The sequence below is a fragment of the Colossoma macropomum genome, unplaced genomic scaffold (assembly GCF_904425465.1).
Source record: "Colossoma macropomum unplaced genomic scaffold, Colossoma_macropomum, whole genome shotgun sequence".
Lineage (NCBI taxonomy): Eukaryota > Metazoa > Chordata > Actinopteri > Characiformes > Serrasalmidae > Colossoma > Colossoma macropomum.
In genome coordinates this window covers 20,165,459-20,181,650 of record NW_023494807.1, presented here as the reverse complement: position 1 = coordinate 20,181,650, position 16,192 = coordinate 20,165,459, and the positions used below count along the sequence as shown (strand labels likewise).

Genomic DNA, 16,192 nt, shown 5'->3' with positions numbered 1-16,192 from the left:
ACTATGCCACTCAACCATTACCCAGTGTCTTGTAAAAGATGAAGGGCCTGCTCAAAATGTCACACGTGAAACGGCCTAGCCGCCACGAGAGACCCTAGCAAAAAAGTATTATGTGTCGCATTTCATGGATGGGCTGGCCTTATTCATGGCAACACATGCAAACATCCAGCTTGGGCTCCCGCGAGACCTGTGGTACAATTGTTCTGAGCTAAATTTTTTGTTCATGGTCTACATAAACTTTGTGCAGTCAGTTTTTAAGATTCGGCTTACAGCAGGGGTGTCCAATCTTATCCGAAAAGGGCCGGTACGGCTGCAGGTTTTCATTTCAACAAAGCGGTAGATCATCTGTAAACAAATGGCCTTGTCGACTGTTGCTCTTATGAAGTAGCTAAAACTAATTCAAAGCTTGCTTGCATGGAGGCTAGTAACTGGTCAGGCGAGACATGAGACAGAACCCACGTGAAATCCTTTGAACTGACATAATGTCTCAGATCAGAGAGCACGGCAGGATGTCTCCATTCCAGGAATTGTAAATGTGAAAGTCGCTACAATTGTTCTGGGATAAAGTCACGCTGCAAGCCCCTCACAATGTGCTAGCTAGTTTGCAGGTAGGTTGACTGCAGTACACACGAAGCTTTACACTTTACAGTACGGACACGCGAGCCCTGCGAATGCTTTCTCTGTCTGCTCCGGTGGGACTTATCACCTTCCCATATCGAGAATGTTTATTTGAAACTGTGTTGCGAGTTCAGCCAAGGTGGGCCAGCCATATGCAAAGCTGTGGACTTAAAGGAAAGTCCTGAAGCTTCAATGTGGAAGCAAAGCCTATGGAGATGCAGGGGATTGAACCCTGGACCTCATACATGCAAAGCATGCGCTCTACCACTGAGCTACATCCCCCCAGACCAGTGCCAACAGCATGAACTGCGAGGCAGAAAGAAAGCGGAGCTTGCAATGGGGAAACATTATGTAACAAGTATGGATATTCCCGTGGAGCTGTTTCACAGTCGTTTTTTTTTTCCAGCGGCCCCTAAAAGGCACGAACGGGGCTCGAACCCGTGATCTTCGGTTTACAAGACCGACGCCTTGCCACTTGGCCATCGCGCCTCGATCTGCAGTGTTTAATGGGGCGTATACCACGGGGCAAACTTGCCTGTAAGCCAGCAGGAACAAAGCGCCCAAACCGTACGCAAGGCTGTAAGGGCTTATAGGCGAAAAAGGCACGGACGGGGGTTGAACCCGTGATCTTCGGTTTACGAGACCGACGCCTTGCCACTTGGCCACCATGCCAGCCAGGGCCCTTGCGAGGTCTTGTAAGCAGTGAAGATTCTGCTTAAGAAGTCACGCGTGCGACAGCCTAGTCGCCATAAGAAACCCTTACGATAAAGCGTAATGAGCCGGATGGGCTCACCTCGTTCATGACAACACATGCAACATTTGCACATCCGGCTTGGGCTCCCGCGAGACATGTGGCACAATTATTCTGAGTCTAAATGTTTTGTTCATGGTCCAGTTAAACTTGCACAATCAGTTTTTAACACTGGGCGTACAGCAGGGTTGTCCAATCTTATGCACAAAGGTCTGGTACGGCTGCAGGTTTTCAGGAGATCACCAGATCAGCATTTTGAAGACTGAGACCAGCCAATCAAACAAGTGGATTCAGGTATACCCCAGCTTGTTTGGAGTAAAAACCTACAGCTGCACCGGCCCTCTGCGGACAACAGCGGACACCCTGCGCTTATGGTCATGGCACTCAACTTGTCAGCAACATGGACACGTGAGTCCAGCAAATGCATTGTGTGTCTCCTCCGAAGGAATTTTGCGAGTTGCAAGACTAAGGATTTTCATTTGCAACTGTATTGTGGGTGCAGCCAAGGTGGGCTCGTTATATGTAAAGGGTTTGATTTGAAAAAAGAAGCTTGTGAATCTTTAGAGCGGAACCCAAGAGTATGGAGGCACAGGGGATTGAAGCCTTGACCTCATACACGCAAAGCATGTGCTCTACGGCTACATCCCCACCTTAAGGCAACGAATGCATGAACTGTAAGCCAGAAGCAAAGCAGAGCTCACTATGGGGAAATATTCTGCAACAAATATGGGTACTCCTGTGTAACTAGTTGGCATTTTTCTCCTCTTTCAGCGGCCTCTAAAAGGCACGGACGGGGCTCGTCATTTTCGGTTTACTAGACCGCCGGCATTCCACTTGCCCATCGCGCCGCCGTGTACGTCACTTGATGGGACACACCACACAGGGCAAAGTCGCCTGTGAGCCAGAGGGGATAAGGTGCACAGGCCATCATGTGGAAAATGCTGGGACACGATCAGGATGGTGTTTTAAAAGCACAACACACTTCAGCGAGCTGTTGCCACACTTTAATTGCAACCCTGCAAGCCATAACGGTGCCTCGTTGGAGATGCTGGGGATTGAACCCAGGACCTCATACATGCGAAGCATGCGCTCTACCACTGAGCTACATCCCCTTCTCACACTGGTAAGGCAGTGACGCGAACAGACAATGCTGCAAAGGTGCGGTCGTGACCCAGAACACAGTCTGTCGAGCTTCTCTTTAGCAAGTAGAACACCCATGTGGCAGAACATTGAGCGTGCTAAAGTAGACAGTCAAACTAAGAGGACCTCCACAAGCCATGTTACGCAGTCGGCGGGAACCATAGGCAAAAAGCCACAGACGGGTTGGTTTAACCCACAATTTTCGGTTTACGAAATGGACGCCTTGCCACTTGGCCACTATGCCACTCAACCATTACCCAGTGTCTTGTAAAAGATGAAGGGCCTGCTCAAAATGTCACACGTGAAACGGCCTAGCCGCCACGAGAGACCCTAGCAAAAAAGTATTATGTGTCGCATTTCATGGATGGGCTGGCCTTATTCATGGCAACACATGCAAACATCCAGCTTGGGCTCCCGCGAGACCTGTGGTACAATTGTTCTGAGCTAAATTTTTTGTTCATGGTCTACATAAACTTTGTGCAGTCAGTTTTTAAGATTCGGCTTACAGCAGGGGTGTCCAATCTTATCCGAAAAGGGCCGGTACGGCTGCAGGTTTTCATTTCAACAAAGCGGTAGATCATCTGTAAACAAATGGCCTTGTCGACTGTTGCTCTTATGAAGTAGCTAAAACTAATTCAAAGCTTGCTTGCATGGAGGCTAGTAACTGGTCAGGCGAGACATGAGACAGAACCCACGTGAAATCCTTTGAACTGACATAATGTCTCAGATCAGAGAGCACGGCAGGATGTCTCCATTCCAGGAATTGTAAATGTGAAAGTCGCTACAATTGTTCTGGGATAAAGTCACGCTGCAAGCCCCTCACAATGTGCTAGCTAGTTTGCAGGTAGGTTGACTGCAGTACACACGAAGCTTTACACTTTACAGTACGGACACGCGAGCCCTGCGAATGCTTTCTCTGTCTGCTCCGGTGGGACTTGGCACCTTCCCATATCGAGAATGTTTATTTGAAACTGTGTTGCGAGTTCAGCCAAGGTGGGCCAGCCATATGCAAAGCTGTGGACTTAAAGGAAAGTCCTGAAGCTTCAATGTGGAAGCAAAGCCTATGGAGATGCAGGGGATTGAACCCTGGACCTCATACATGCAAAGCATGCGCTCTACCACTGAGCTACATCCCCCCAGACCAGTGCCAACAGCATGAACTGCGAGGCAGAAAGAAAGCGGAGCTTGCAATGGGGAAACATTATGTAACAAGTATGGATATTCCCGTGGAGCTGTTTCACAGTCGTTTTTTTTTTCCAGCGGCCCCTAAAAGGCACGAACGGGGCTCGAACCCGTGATCTTCGGTTTACAAGACCGACGCCTTGCCACTTGGCCATCGCGCCTCCATCTGCTGTGTTTAATGGGGCGTATACCACGGGGCAAACTTGCCTGTAAGCCAGCAGGAACAAAGCGCCCAAACCGTACGCAAGGCTGTAAGGGCTTATAGGCGAAAAAGGCACGGACGGGGGTTGAACCCGTGATCTTCGGTTTACGAGACCGACGCCTTGCCACTTGGCCACCATGCCAGCCAGGGCCCTTGCGAGGTCTTGTAAGCAGTGAAGATTCTGCTTAAGAAGTCACGCGTGCGACAGCCTAGTCGCCATAAGAAACCCTTACGATAAAGCGTAATGAGCCGGATGGGCTCACCTCGTTCATGACAACACATGCAACATTTGCACATCCGGCTTGGGCTCCCGCGAGACATGTGGCACAATTATTCTGAGTCTAAATGTTTTGTTCATGGTCCAGTTAAACTTGCACAATCAGTTTTTAACACTGGGCGTACAGCAGGGTTGTCCAATCTTATGCACAAAGGTCTGGTACGGCTGCAGGTTTTCAGGAGATCACCAGATCAGCATTTTGAAGACTGAGACCAGCCAATCAAACAAGTGGATTCAGGTATACCCCAGCTTGTTTGGAGTAAAAACCTACAGCTGCACCGGCCCTCTGCGGACAACAGCGGACACCCTGCGCTTATGGTCATGGCACTCAACTTGTCAGCAACATGGACACGTGAGTCCAGCAAATGCATTGTGTGTCTCCTCCGAAGGAATTTTGCGAGTTGCAAGACTAAGGATTTTCATTTGCAACTGTATTGTGGGTGCAGCCAAGGTGGGCTCGTTATATGTAAAGGGTTTGATTTGAAAAAAGAAGCTTGTGAATCTTTAGAGCGGAACCCAAGAGTATGGAGGCACAGGGGATTGAAGCCTTGACCTCATACACGCAAAGCATGTGCTCTACGGCTACATCCCCACCTTAAGGCAACGAATGCATGAACTGTAAGCCAGAAGCAAAGCAGAGCTCACTATGGGGAAATATTCTGCAACAAATATGGGTACTCCTGTGTAACTAGTTGGCATTTTTCTCCTCTTTCAGCGGCCTCTAAAAGGCACGGACGGGGCTCGTCATTTTCGGTTTACTAGACCGCCGGCATTCCACTTGCCCATCGCGCCGCCGTGTACGTCACTTGATGGGACACACCACACAGGGCAAAGTCGCCTGTGAGCCAGAGGGGATAAGGTGCACAGGCCATCATGTGGAAAATGCTGGGACACGATCAGGATGGTGTTTTAAAAGCACAACACACTTCAGCGAGCTGTTGCCACACTTTAATTGCAACCCTGCAAGCCATAACGGTGCCTCGTTGGAGATGCTGGGGATTGAACCCAGGACCTCATACATGCGAAGCATGCGCTCTACCACTGAGCTACATCCCCTTCTCACACTGGTAAGGCAGTGACGAGAACGGACAATGCTGCAAGTAGAACACCCATGTGGCAGAACATTGAGCGTGCTAAAGTAGACAGTCAAACTAAGAGGACCTCCACAAGCCATGTTACGCAGTCGGCGGGAACCATAGGCAAAAAGCCACAGACGGGTTGGTTTAACCCACAATTTTTGGTTTACGAAATGGACGCCTTGCCACTTGGCCACTATGCCACTCAACCATTACCCAGTGTCTTGTAAAAGATGAAGGGCCTGCTCAAAATGTCACACGTGAAACGGCCTAGCCGCCACGAGAGACCCTAGCAAAAAAGTATTATGTGTCGCATTTCATGGATGGGCTGGCCTTATTCATGGCAACACATGCAAACATCCAGCTTGGGCTCCCGCGAGACCTGTGGTACAATTGTTCTGAGCTAAATTTTTTGTTCATGGTCTACATAAACTTTGTGCAGTCAGTTTTTAAGATTCGGCTTACAGCAGGGGTGTCCAATCTTATCCGAAAAGGGCCGGTACGGCTGCAGGTTTTCATTTCAACAAAGCGGTAGATCATCTGTAAACAAATGGCCTTGTCGACTGTTGCTCTTATGAAGTAGCTAAAACTAATTCAAAGCTTGCTTGCATGGAGGCTAGTAACTGGTCAGGCGAGACATGAGACAGAACCCACGTGAAATCCTTTGAACTGACATAATGTCTCAGATCAGAGAGCACGGCAGGATGTCTCCATTCCAGGAATTGTAAATGTGAAAGTCGCTACAATTGTTCTGGGATAAAGTCACGCTGCAAGCCCCTCACAATGTGCTAGCTAGTTTGCAGGTAGGTTGACTGCAGTACACACGAAGCTTTACACTTTACAGTACGGACACGCGAGCCCTGCGAATGCTTTCTCTGTCTGCTCCGGTGGGACTTATCACCTTCCCATATCGAGAATGTTTATTTGAAACTGTGTTGCGAGTTCAGCCAAGGTGGGCCAGCCATATGCAAAGCTGTGGACTTAAAGGAAAGTCCTGAAGCTTCAATGTGGAAGCAAAGCCTATGGAGATGCAGGGGATTGAACCCTGGACCTCATACATGCAAAGCATGCGCTCTACCACTGAGCTACATCCCCCCAGACCAGTGCCAACAGCATGAACTGCGAGGCAGAAAGAAAGCGGAGCTTGCAATGGGGAAACATTATGTAACAAGTATGGATATTCCCGTGGAGCTGTTTCACAGTCGTTTTTTTTTTTCCAGCGGCCCCTAAAAGGCACGAACGGGGCTCGAACCCGTGATCTTCGGTTTACAAGACCGACGCCTTGCCACTTGGCCATCGCGCCTCCATCTGCTGTGTTTAATGGGGCGTATACCACGGGGCAAACTTGCCTGTAAGCCAGCAGGAACAAAGCGCCCAAACCGTACGCAAGGCTGTAAGGGCTTATAGGCGAAAAAGGCACGGACGGGGGTTGAACCCGTGATCTTCGGTTTACGAGACCGACGCCTTGCCACTTGGCCACCATGCCAGCCAGGGCCCTTGCGAGGTCTTGTAAGCAGTGAAGATTCTGCTTAAGAAGTCACGCGTGCGACAGCCTAGTCGCCATAAGAAACCCTTACGATAAAGCGTAATGAGCCGGATGGGCTCACCTCGTTCATGACAACACATGCAACATTTGCACATCCGGCTTGGGCTCCCGCGAGACATGTGGCACAATTATTCTGAGTCTAAATGTTTTGTTCATGGTCCAGTTAAACTTGCACAATCAGTTTTTAACACTGGGCGTACAGCAGGGTTGTCCAATCTTATGCACAAAGGTCTGGTACGGCTGCAGGTTTTCAGGAGATCACCAGATCAGCATTTTGAAGACTGAGACCAGCCAATCAAACAAGTGGATTCAGGTATACCCCAGCTTGTTTGGAGTAAAAACCTACAGCTGCACCGGCCCTCTGCGGACAACAGCGGACACCCTGCGCTTATGGTCATGGCACTCAACTTGTCAGCAACATGGACACGTGAGTCCAGCAAATGCATTGTGTGTCTCCTCCGAAGGAATTTTGCGAGTTGCAAGACTAAGGATTTTCATTTGCAACTGTATTGTGGGTGCAGCCAAGGTGGGCTCGTTATATGTAAAGGGTTTGATTTGAAAAAAGAAGCTTGTGAATCTTTAGAGCGGAACCCAAGAGTATGGAGGCACAGGGGATTGAAGCCTTGACCTCATACACGCAAAGCATGTGCTCTACGGCTACATCCCCACCTTAAGGCAACGAATGCATGAACTGTAAGCCAGAAGCAAAGCAGAGCTCACTATGGGGAAATATTCTGCAACAAATATGGGTACTCCTGTGTAACTAGTTGGCATTTTTCTCCTCTTTCAGCGGCCTCTAAAAGGCACGGACGGGGCTCGTCATTTTCGGTTTACTAGACCGCCGGCATTCCACTTGCCCATCGCGCCGCCGTGTACGTCACTTGATGGGACACACCACACAGGGCAAAGTCGCCTGTGAGCCAGAGGGGATAAGGTGCACAGGCCATCATGTGGAAAATGCTGGGACACGATCAGGATGGTGTTTTAAAAGCACAACACACTTCAGCGAGCTGTTGCCACACTTTAATTGCAACCCTGCAAGCCATAACGGTGCCTCGTTGGAGATGCTGGGGATTGAACCCAGGACCTCATACATGCGAAGCATGCGCTCTACCACTGAGCTACATCCCCTTCTCACACTGGTAAGGCAGTGACGAGAACGGACAATGCTGCAAAGGTGCGGTCGCGACCCAGAACACAGTCTGTCGAGCTTCTCTTTAGCAAGTAGAACACCCATGTGGCAGAACATTGAGCGTGCTAAAGTAGACAGTCAAACTAAGAGGACCTCCACAAGCCATGTTACGCAGTCGGCGGGAACCATAGGCAAAAAGCCACAGACGGGTTGGTTTAACTCACAATTTTCGGTTTACGAAATGGACGCCTTGCCACTTGGCCACTATGCCACTCAACCATTACCCAGTGTCTTGTAAAAGATGAAGGGCCTGCTCAAAATGTCACACGTGAAACGGCCTAGCCGCCACGAGAGACCCTAGCAAAAAAGTATTATGTGTCGCATTTCATGGATGGGCTGGCCTTATTCATGGCAACACATGCAAACATCCAGCTTGGGCTCCCGCGAGACCTGTGGTACAATTGTTCTGAGCTAAATTTTTTGTTCATGGTCTACATAAACTTTGTGCAGTCAGTTTTTAAGATTCGGCTTACAGCAGGGGTGTCCAATCTTATCCGAAAAGGGCCGGTACGGCTGCAGGTTTTCATTTCAACAAAGCGGTAGATCATCTGTAAACAAATGGCCTTGTCGACTGTTGCTCTTATGAAGTAGCTAAAACTAATTCAAAGCTTGCTTGCATGGAGGCTAGTAACTGGTCAGGCGAGACATGAGACAGAACCCACGTGAAATCCTTTGAACTGACATAATGTCTCAGATCAGAGAGCACGGCAGGATGTCTCCATTCCAGGAATTGTAAATGTGAAAGTCGCTACAATTGTTCTGGGATAAAGTCACGCTGCAAGCCCCTCACAATGTGCTAGCTAGTTTGCAGGTAGGTTGACTGCAGTACACACGAAGCTTTACACTTTACAGTACGGACACGCGAGCCCTGCGAATGCTTTCTCTGTCTGCTCCGGTGGGACTTATCACCTTCCCATATCGAGAATGTTTATTTGAAACTGTGTTGCGAGTTCAGCCAAGGTGGGCCAGCCATATGCAAAGCTGTGGACTTAAAGGAAAGTCCTGAAGCTTCAATGTGGAAGCAAAGCCTATGGAGATGCAGGGGATTGAACCCTGGACCTCATACATGCAAAGCATGCGCTCTACCACTGAGCTACATCCCCCCAGACCAGTGCCAACAGCATGAACTGCGAGGCAGAAAGAAAGCGGAGCTTGCAATGGGGAAACATTATGTAACAAGTATGGATATTCCCGTGGAGCTGTTTCACAGTCGTTTTTTTTTTCCAGCGGCCCCTAAAAGGCACGAACGGGGCTCGAACCCGTGATCTTCGGTTTACAAGACCGACGCCTTGCCACTTGGCCATCGCGCCTCGATCTGCAGTGTTTAATGGGGCGTATACCACGGGGCAAACTTGCCTGTAAGCCAGCAGGAACAAAGCGCCCAAACCGTACGCAAGGCTGTAAGGGCTTATAGGCGAAAAAGGCACGGACGGGGGTTGAACCCGTGATCTTCGGTTTACGAGACCGACGCCTTGCCACTTGGCCACCATGCCAGCCAGGGCCCTTGCGAGGTCTTGTAAGCAGTGAAGATTCTGCTTAAGAAGTCACGCGTGCGACAGCCTAGTCGCCATAAGAAACCCTTACGATAAAGCGTAATGAGCCGGATGGGCTCACCTCGTTCATGACAACACATGCAACATTTGCACATCCGGCTTGGGCTCCCGCGAGACATGTGGCACAATTATTCTGAGTCTAAATGTTTTGTTCATGGTCCAGTTAAACTTGCACAATCAGTTTTTAACACTGGGCGTACAGCAGGGTTGTCCAATCTTATGCACAAAGGTCTGGTACGGCTGCAGGTTTTCAGGAGATCACCAGATCAGCATTTTGAAGACTGAGACCAGCCAATCAAACAAGTGGATTCAGGTATACCCCAGCTTGTTTGGAGTAAAAACCTACAGCTGCACCGGCCCTCTGCGGACAACAGCGGACACCCTGCGCTTATGGTCATGGCACTCAACTTGTCAGCAACATGGACACGTGAGTCCAGCAAATGCATTGTGTGTCTCCTCCGAAGGAATTTTGCGAGTTGCAAGACTAAGGATTTTCATTTGCAACTGTATTGTGGGTGCAGCCAAGGTGGGCTCGTTATATGTAAAGGGTTTGATTTGAAAAAAGAAGCTTGTGAATCTTTAGAGCGGAACCCAAGAGTATGGAGGCACAGGGGATTGAAGCCTTGACCTCATACACGCAAAGCATGTGCTCTACGGCTACATCCCCACCTTAAGGCAACGAATGCATGAACTGTAAGCCAGAAGCAAAGCAGAGCTCACTATGGGGAAATATTCTGCAACAAATATGGGTACTCCTGTGTAACTAGTTGGCATTTTTCTCCTCTTTCAGCGGCCTCTAAAAGGCACGGACGGGGCTCGTCATTTTCGGTTTACTAGACCGCCGGCATTCCACTTGCCCATCGCGCCGCCGTGTACGTCACTTGATGGGACACACCACACAGGGCAAAGTCGCCTGTGAGCCAGAGGGGATAAGGTGCACAGGCCATCATGTGGGAAAATGCTGGGACACGATCAGGATGGTGTTTTAAAAGCACAACACACTTCAGCGAGCTGTTGCCACACTTTAATTGCAACCCTGCAAGCCATAACGGTGGCTCGTTGGAGATGCTGGGTATTGAACCCAGGACCTCATACATGCGAAGCATGCGCTCTACCACTGAGCTACATCCCCTTCTCACACTGGTAAGGCAGTGACGAGAACGGACAATGCTGCAAAGGTGCGGTCGCGACCCAGAACACAGTCTGTCGAGCTTCTCTTTAGCAAGTAGAACACCCATGTGGCAGAACATTGAGCGTGCTAAAGTAGACAGTCAAACTAAGAGGACCTCCACAAGCCATGTTACGCAGTCGGCGGGAACCATAGGCAAAAAGCCACAGACGGGTTGGTTTAACTCACAATTTTCGGTTTACGAAATGGACGCCTTGCCACTTGGCCACTATGCCACTCAACCATTACCCAGTGTCTTGTAAAAGATGAAGGGCCTGCTCAAAATGTCACACGTGAAACGGCCTAGCCGCCACGAGAGACCCTAGCAAAAAAGTATTATGTGTCGCATTTCATGGATGGGCTGGCCTTATTCATGGCAACACATGCAAACATCCAGCTTGGGCTCCCGCGAGACCTGTGGTACAATTGTTCTGAGCTAAATTTTTTGTTCATGGTCTACATAAACTTTGTGCAGTCAGTTTTTAAGATTCGGCTTACAGCAGGGGTGTCCAATCTTATCCGAAAAGGGCCGGTACGGCTGCAGGTTTTCATTTCAACAAAGCGGTAGATCATCTGTAAACAAATGGCCTTGTCGACTGTTGCTCTTATGAAGTAGCTAAAACTAATTCAAAGCTTGCTTGCATGGAGGCTAGTAACTGGTCAGGCGAGACATGAGACAGAACCCACGTGAAATCCTTTGAACTGACATAATGTCTCAGATCAGAGAGCACGGCAGGATGTCTCCATTCCAGGAATTGTAAATGTGAAAGTCGCTACAATTGTTCTGGGATAAAGTCACGCTGCAAGCCCCTCACAATGTGCTAGCTAGTTTGCAGGTAGGTTGACTGCAGTACACACGAAGCTTTACACTTTACAGTACGGACACGCGAGCCCTGCGAATGCTTTCTCTGTCTGCTCCGGTGGGACTTGGCACCTTCCCATATCGAGAATGTTTATTTGAAACTGTGTTGCGAGTTCAGCCAAGGTGGGCCAGCCATATGCAAAGCTGTGGACTTAAAGGAAAGTCCTGAAGCTTCAATGTGGAAGCAAAGCCTATGGAGATGCAGGGGATTGAACCCTGGACCTCATACATGCAAAGCATGCGCTCTACCACTGAGCTACATCCCCCCAGACCAGTGCCAACAGCATGAACTGCGAGGCAGAAAGAAAGCGGAGCTTGCAATGGGGAAACATTTTGTAACAAGTATGGATATTCCCGTGGAGCTGTTTCACAGTCGTTTTTTTTTTCCAGCGGCCCCTAAAAGGCACGAACGGGGCTCGAACCCGTGATCTTCGGTTTACAAGACCGACGCCTTGCCACTTGGCCATCGCGCCTCGATCTGCAGTGTTTAATGGGGCGTATACCACGGGGCAAACTTGCCTGTAAGCCAGCAGGAACAAAGCGCCCAAACCGTACGCAAGGCTGTAAGGGCTTATAGGCGAAAAAGGCACGGACGGGGGTTGAACCCGTGATCTTCGGTTTACGAGACCGACGCCTTGCCACTTGGCCACCATGCCAGCCAGGGCCCTTGCGAGGTCTTGTAAGCAGTGAAGATTCTGCTTAAGAAGTCACGCGTGCGACAGCCTAGTCGCCATAAGAAACCCTTACGATAAAGCGTAATGAGCCGGATGGGCTCACCTCGTTCATGACAACACATGCAACATTTGCACATCCGGCTTGGGCTCCCGCGAGACATGTGGCACAATTATTCTGAGTCTAAATGTTTTGTTCATGGTCCAGTTAAACTTGCACAATCAGTTTTTAACACTGGGCGTACAGCAGGGTTGTCCAATCTTATGCACAAAGGTCTGGTACGGCTGCAGGTTTTCAGGAGATCACCAGATCAGCATTTTGAAGACTGAGACCAGCCAATCAAACAAGTGGATTCAGGTATACCCCAGCTTGTTTGGAGTAAAAACCTACAGCTGCACCGGCCCTCTGCGGACAACAGCGGACACCCTGCGCTTATGGTCATGGCACTCAACTTGTCAGCAACATGGACACGTGAGTCCAGCAAATGCATTGTGTGTCTCCTCCGAAGGAATTTTGCGAGTTGCAAGACTAAGGATTTTCATTTGCAACTGTATTGTGGGTGCAGCCAAGGTGGGCTCGTTATATGTAAAGGGTTTGATTTGAAAAAAGAAGCTTGTGAATCTTTAGAGCGGAACCCAAGAGTATGGAGGCACAGGGGATTGAAGCCTTGACCTCATACACGCAAAGCATGTGCTCTACGGCTACATCCCCACCTTAAGGCAACGAATGCATGAACTGTAAGCCAGAAGCAAAGCAGAGCTCACTATGGGGAAATATTCTGCAACAAATATGGGTACTCCTGTGTAACTAGTTGGCATTTTTCTCCTCTTTCAGCGGCCTCTAAAAGGCACGGACGGGGCTCGTCATTTTCGGTTTACTAGACCGCCGGCATTCCACTTGCCCATCGCGCCGCCGTGTACGTCACTTGATGGGACACACCACACAGGGCAAAGTCGCCTGTGAGCCAGAGGGGATAAGGTGCACAGGCCATCATGTGGAAAATGCTGGGACACGATCAGGATGGTGTTTTAAAAGCACAACACACTTCAGCGAGCTGTTGCCACACTTTAATTGCAACCCTGCAAGCCATAACGGTGCCTCGTTGGAGATGCTGGGGATTGAACCCAGGACCTCATACATGCGAAGCATGCGCTCTACCACTGAGCTACATCCCCTTCTCACACTGGTAAGGCAGTGACGAGAACGGACAATGCTGCAAAGGTGCGGTCGTGACCCAGAACACAGTCTGTCGAGCTTCTCTTTAGCAAGTAGAACACCCATGTGGCAGAACATTGAGCGTGCTAAAGTAGACAGTCAAACTAAGAGGACCTCCACAAGCCATGTTACGCAGTCGGCGGGAACCATAGGCAAAAAGCCACAGACGGGTTGGTTTAACCCACAATTTTCGGTTTACGAAATGGACGCCTTGCCACTTGGCCACTATGCCACTCAACCATTACCCAGTGTCTTGTAAAAGATGAAGGGCCTGCTCAAAATGTCACACGTGAAACGGCCTAGCCGCCACGAGAGACCCTAGCAAAAAAGTATTATGTGTCGCATTTCATGGATGGGCTGGCCTTATTCATGGCAACACATGCAAACATCCAGCTTGGGCTCCCGCGAGACCTGTGGTACAATTGTTCTGAGCTAAATTTTTTGTTCATGGTCTACATAAACTTTGTGCAGTCAGTTTTTAAGATTCGGCTTACAGCAGGGGTGTCCAATCTTATCCGAAAAGGGCCGGTACGGCTGCAGGTTTTCATTTCAACAAAGCGGTAGATCATCTGTAAACAAATGGCCTTGTCGACTGTTGCTCTTATGAAGTAGCTAAAACTAATTCAAAGCTTGCTTGCATGGAGGCTAGTAACTGGTCAGGCGAGACATGAGACAGAACCCACGTGAAATCCTTTGAACTGACATAATGTCTCAGATCAGAGAGCACGGCAGGATGTCTCCATTCCAGGAATTGTAAATGTGAAAGTCGCTACAATTGTTCTGGGATAAAGTCACGCTGCAAGCCCCTCACAATGTGCTAGCTAGTTTGCAGGTAGGTTGACTGCAGTACACACGAAGCTTTACACTTTACAGTACGGACACGCGAGCCCTGCGAATGCTTTCTCTGTCTGCTCCGGTGGGACTTGGCACCTTCCCATATCGAGAATGTTTATTTGAAACTGTGTTGCGAGTTCAGCCAAGGTGGGCCAGCCATATGCAAAGCTGTGGACTTAAAGGAAAGTCCTGAAGCTTCAATGTGGAAGCAAAGCCTATGGAGATGCAGGGGATTGAACCCTGGACCTCATACATGCAAAGCATGCGCTCTACCACTGAGCTACATCCCCCCAGACCAGTGCCAACAGCATGAACTGCGAGGCAGAAAGAAAGCGGAGCTTGCAATGGGGAAACATTTTGTAACAAGTATGGATATTCCCGTGGAGCTGTTTCACAGTCGTTTTTTTTTTCCAGCGGCCCCTAAAAGGCACGAACGGGGCTCGAACCCGTGATCTTCGGTTTACAAGACCGACGCCTTGCCACTTGGCCATCGCGCCTCCATCTGCTGTGTTTAATGGGGCGTATACCACGGGGCAAACTTGCCTGTAAGCCAGCAGGAACAAAGCGCCCAAACCGTACGCAAGGCTGTAAGGGCTTATAGGCGAAAAAGGCACGGACGGGGGTTGAACCCGTGATCTTCGGTTTACGAGACCGACGCCTTGCCACTTGGCCACCATGCCAGCCAGGGCCCTTGCGAGGTCTTGTAAGCAGTGAAGATTCTGCTTAAGAAGTCACGCGTGCGACAGCCTAGTCGCCATAAGAAACCCTTACGATAAAGCGTAATGAGCCGGATGGGCTCACCTCGTTCATGACAACACATGCAACATTTGCACATCCGGCTTGGGCTCCCGCGAGACATGTGGCACAATTATTCTGAGTCTAAATGTTTTGTTCATGGTCCAGTTAAACTTGCACAATCAGTTTTTAACACTGGGCGTACAGCAGGGTTGTCCAATCTTATGCACAAAGGTCTGGTACGGCTGCAGGTTTTCAGGAGATCACCAGATCAGCATTTTGAAGACTGAGACCAGCCAATCAAACAAGTGGATTCAGGTATACCCCAGCTTGTTTGGAGTAAAAACCTACAGCTGCACCGGCCCTCTGCGGACAACAGCGGACACCCTGCGCTTATGGTCATGGCACTCAACTTGTCAGCAACATGGACACGTGAGTCCAGCAAATGCATTGTGTGTCTCCTCCGAAGGAATTTTGCGAGTTGCAAGACTAAGGATTTTCATTTGCAACTGTATTGTGGGTGCAGCCAAGGTGGGCTCGTTATATGTAAAGGGTTTGATTTGAAAAAAGAAGCTTGTGAATCTTTAGAGCGGAACCCAAGAGTATGGAGGCACAGGGGATTGAAGCCTTGACCTCATACACGCAAAGCATGTGCTCTACGGCTACATCCCCACCTTAAGGCAACGAATGCATGAACTGTAAGCCAGAAGCAAAGCAGAGCTCACTATGGGGAAATATTCTGCAACAAATATGGGTACTCCTGTGTAACTAGTTGGCATTTTTCTCCTCTTTCAGCGGCCTCTAAAAGGCACGGACGGGGCTCGTCATTTTCGGTTTACTAGACCGCCGGCATTCCACTTGCCCATCGCGCCGCCGTGTACGTCACTTGATGGGACACACCACACAGGGCAAAGTCGCCTGTGAGCCAGAGGGGATAAGGTGCACAGGCCATCATGTGGAAAATGCTGGGACACGATCAGGATGGTGTTTTAAAAGCACAACACACTTCAGCGAGCTGTTGCCACACTTTAATTGCAACCCTGCAAGCCATAACGGTGCCTCGTTGGAGATGCTGGGGATTGAACCCAGGACCTCATACATGCGAAGCATGCGCTCTACCACTGAGCTACATCCCCTTCTCACACTGGTAAGGCAGTGACGAGAACGGA

At 49.5% G+C, this 16,192-nt stretch overlaps 24 non-coding genes across 24 annotated transcripts; all 24 read right to left on the bottom strand.

Moving 5' to 3' along the window:
- Nucleotides 1-828: 828 nt before the first annotated feature.
- trnaa-ugc lies at nt 829-900 on the bottom strand. Its single transcript has one exon. It is a non-coding gene; the product is annotated as a tRNA-Ala (tRNA).
- Nucleotides 901-1,035: 135 nt separating this feature from the next.
- On the bottom strand, nt 1,036-1,107 carry trnat-ugu. Its single transcript has one exon. It is a non-coding gene; the product is annotated as a tRNA-Thr (tRNA).
- A 111-nt stretch (nt 1,108-1,218) lies between these two features.
- On the bottom strand, nt 1,219-1,290 carry trnat-cgu. The gene has a single exon. It is a non-coding gene; the product is annotated as a tRNA-Thr (tRNA).
- Nucleotides 1,291-2,409: 1,119 nt separating this feature from the next.
- On the bottom strand, nt 2,410-2,481 carry trnaa-cgc. The gene has a single exon. It is a non-coding gene; the product is annotated as a tRNA-Ala (tRNA).
- Nucleotides 2,482-3,573: 1,092 nt separating this feature from the next.
- Nucleotides 3,574-3,645, bottom strand: trnaa-ugc. The gene has a single exon. It is a non-coding gene; the product is annotated as a tRNA-Ala (tRNA).
- A 135-nt stretch (nt 3,646-3,780) lies between these two features.
- trnat-ugu lies at nt 3,781-3,852 on the bottom strand. Its single transcript has one exon. It is a non-coding gene; the product is annotated as a tRNA-Thr (tRNA).
- Nucleotides 3,853-3,963: 111 nt separating this feature from the next.
- On the bottom strand, nt 3,964-4,035 carry trnat-cgu. Its single transcript has one exon. It is a non-coding gene; the product is annotated as a tRNA-Thr (tRNA).
- Nucleotides 4,036-5,154: 1,119 nt separating this feature from the next.
- trnaa-cgc lies at nt 5,155-5,226 on the bottom strand. Its single transcript has one exon. It is a non-coding gene; the product is annotated as a tRNA-Ala (tRNA).
- Nucleotides 5,227-6,269: 1,043 nt separating this feature from the next.
- On the bottom strand, nt 6,270-6,341 carry trnaa-ugc. Its single transcript has one exon. It is a non-coding gene; the product is annotated as a tRNA-Ala (tRNA).
- Nucleotides 6,342-6,477: 136 nt separating this feature from the next.
- Nucleotides 6,478-6,549, bottom strand: trnat-ugu. The gene has a single exon. It is a non-coding gene; the product is annotated as a tRNA-Thr (tRNA).
- A 111-nt stretch (nt 6,550-6,660) lies between these two features.
- On the bottom strand, nt 6,661-6,732 carry trnat-cgu. The gene has a single exon. It is a non-coding gene; the product is annotated as a tRNA-Thr (tRNA).
- Nucleotides 6,733-7,851: 1,119 nt separating this feature from the next.
- Nucleotides 7,852-7,923, bottom strand: trnaa-cgc. The gene has a single exon. It is a non-coding gene; the product is annotated as a tRNA-Ala (tRNA).
- A 1,092-nt stretch (nt 7,924-9,015) lies between these two features.
- Nucleotides 9,016-9,087, bottom strand: trnaa-ugc. Its single transcript has one exon. It is a non-coding gene; the product is annotated as a tRNA-Ala (tRNA).
- A 135-nt stretch (nt 9,088-9,222) lies between these two features.
- Nucleotides 9,223-9,294, bottom strand: trnat-ugu. The gene has a single exon. It is a non-coding gene; the product is annotated as a tRNA-Thr (tRNA).
- Nucleotides 9,295-9,405: 111 nt separating this feature from the next.
- trnat-cgu lies at nt 9,406-9,477 on the bottom strand. The gene has a single exon. It is a non-coding gene; the product is annotated as a tRNA-Thr (tRNA).
- A 1,120-nt stretch (nt 9,478-10,597) lies between these two features.
- trnaa-cgc lies at nt 10,598-10,669 on the bottom strand. Its single transcript has one exon. It is a non-coding gene; the product is annotated as a tRNA-Ala (tRNA).
- A 1,092-nt stretch (nt 10,670-11,761) lies between these two features.
- Nucleotides 11,762-11,833, bottom strand: trnaa-ugc. Its single transcript has one exon. It is a non-coding gene; the product is annotated as a tRNA-Ala (tRNA).
- A 135-nt stretch (nt 11,834-11,968) lies between these two features.
- On the bottom strand, nt 11,969-12,040 carry trnat-ugu. The gene has a single exon. It is a non-coding gene; the product is annotated as a tRNA-Thr (tRNA).
- Nucleotides 12,041-12,151: 111 nt separating this feature from the next.
- trnat-cgu lies at nt 12,152-12,223 on the bottom strand. Its single transcript has one exon. It is a non-coding gene; the product is annotated as a tRNA-Thr (tRNA).
- A 1,119-nt stretch (nt 12,224-13,342) lies between these two features.
- trnaa-cgc lies at nt 13,343-13,414 on the bottom strand. Its single transcript has one exon. It is a non-coding gene; the product is annotated as a tRNA-Ala (tRNA).
- Nucleotides 13,415-14,506: 1,092 nt separating this feature from the next.
- On the bottom strand, nt 14,507-14,578 carry trnaa-ugc. The gene has a single exon. It is a non-coding gene; the product is annotated as a tRNA-Ala (tRNA).
- Nucleotides 14,579-14,713: 135 nt separating this feature from the next.
- Nucleotides 14,714-14,785, bottom strand: trnat-ugu. Its single transcript has one exon. It is a non-coding gene; the product is annotated as a tRNA-Thr (tRNA).
- Nucleotides 14,786-14,896: 111 nt separating this feature from the next.
- Nucleotides 14,897-14,968, bottom strand: trnat-cgu. Its single transcript has one exon. It is a non-coding gene; the product is annotated as a tRNA-Thr (tRNA).
- Nucleotides 14,969-16,087: 1,119 nt separating this feature from the next.
- On the bottom strand, nt 16,088-16,159 carry trnaa-cgc. The gene has a single exon. It is a non-coding gene; the product is annotated as a tRNA-Ala (tRNA).
- Nucleotides 16,160-16,192: the final 33 nt, after the last annotated feature.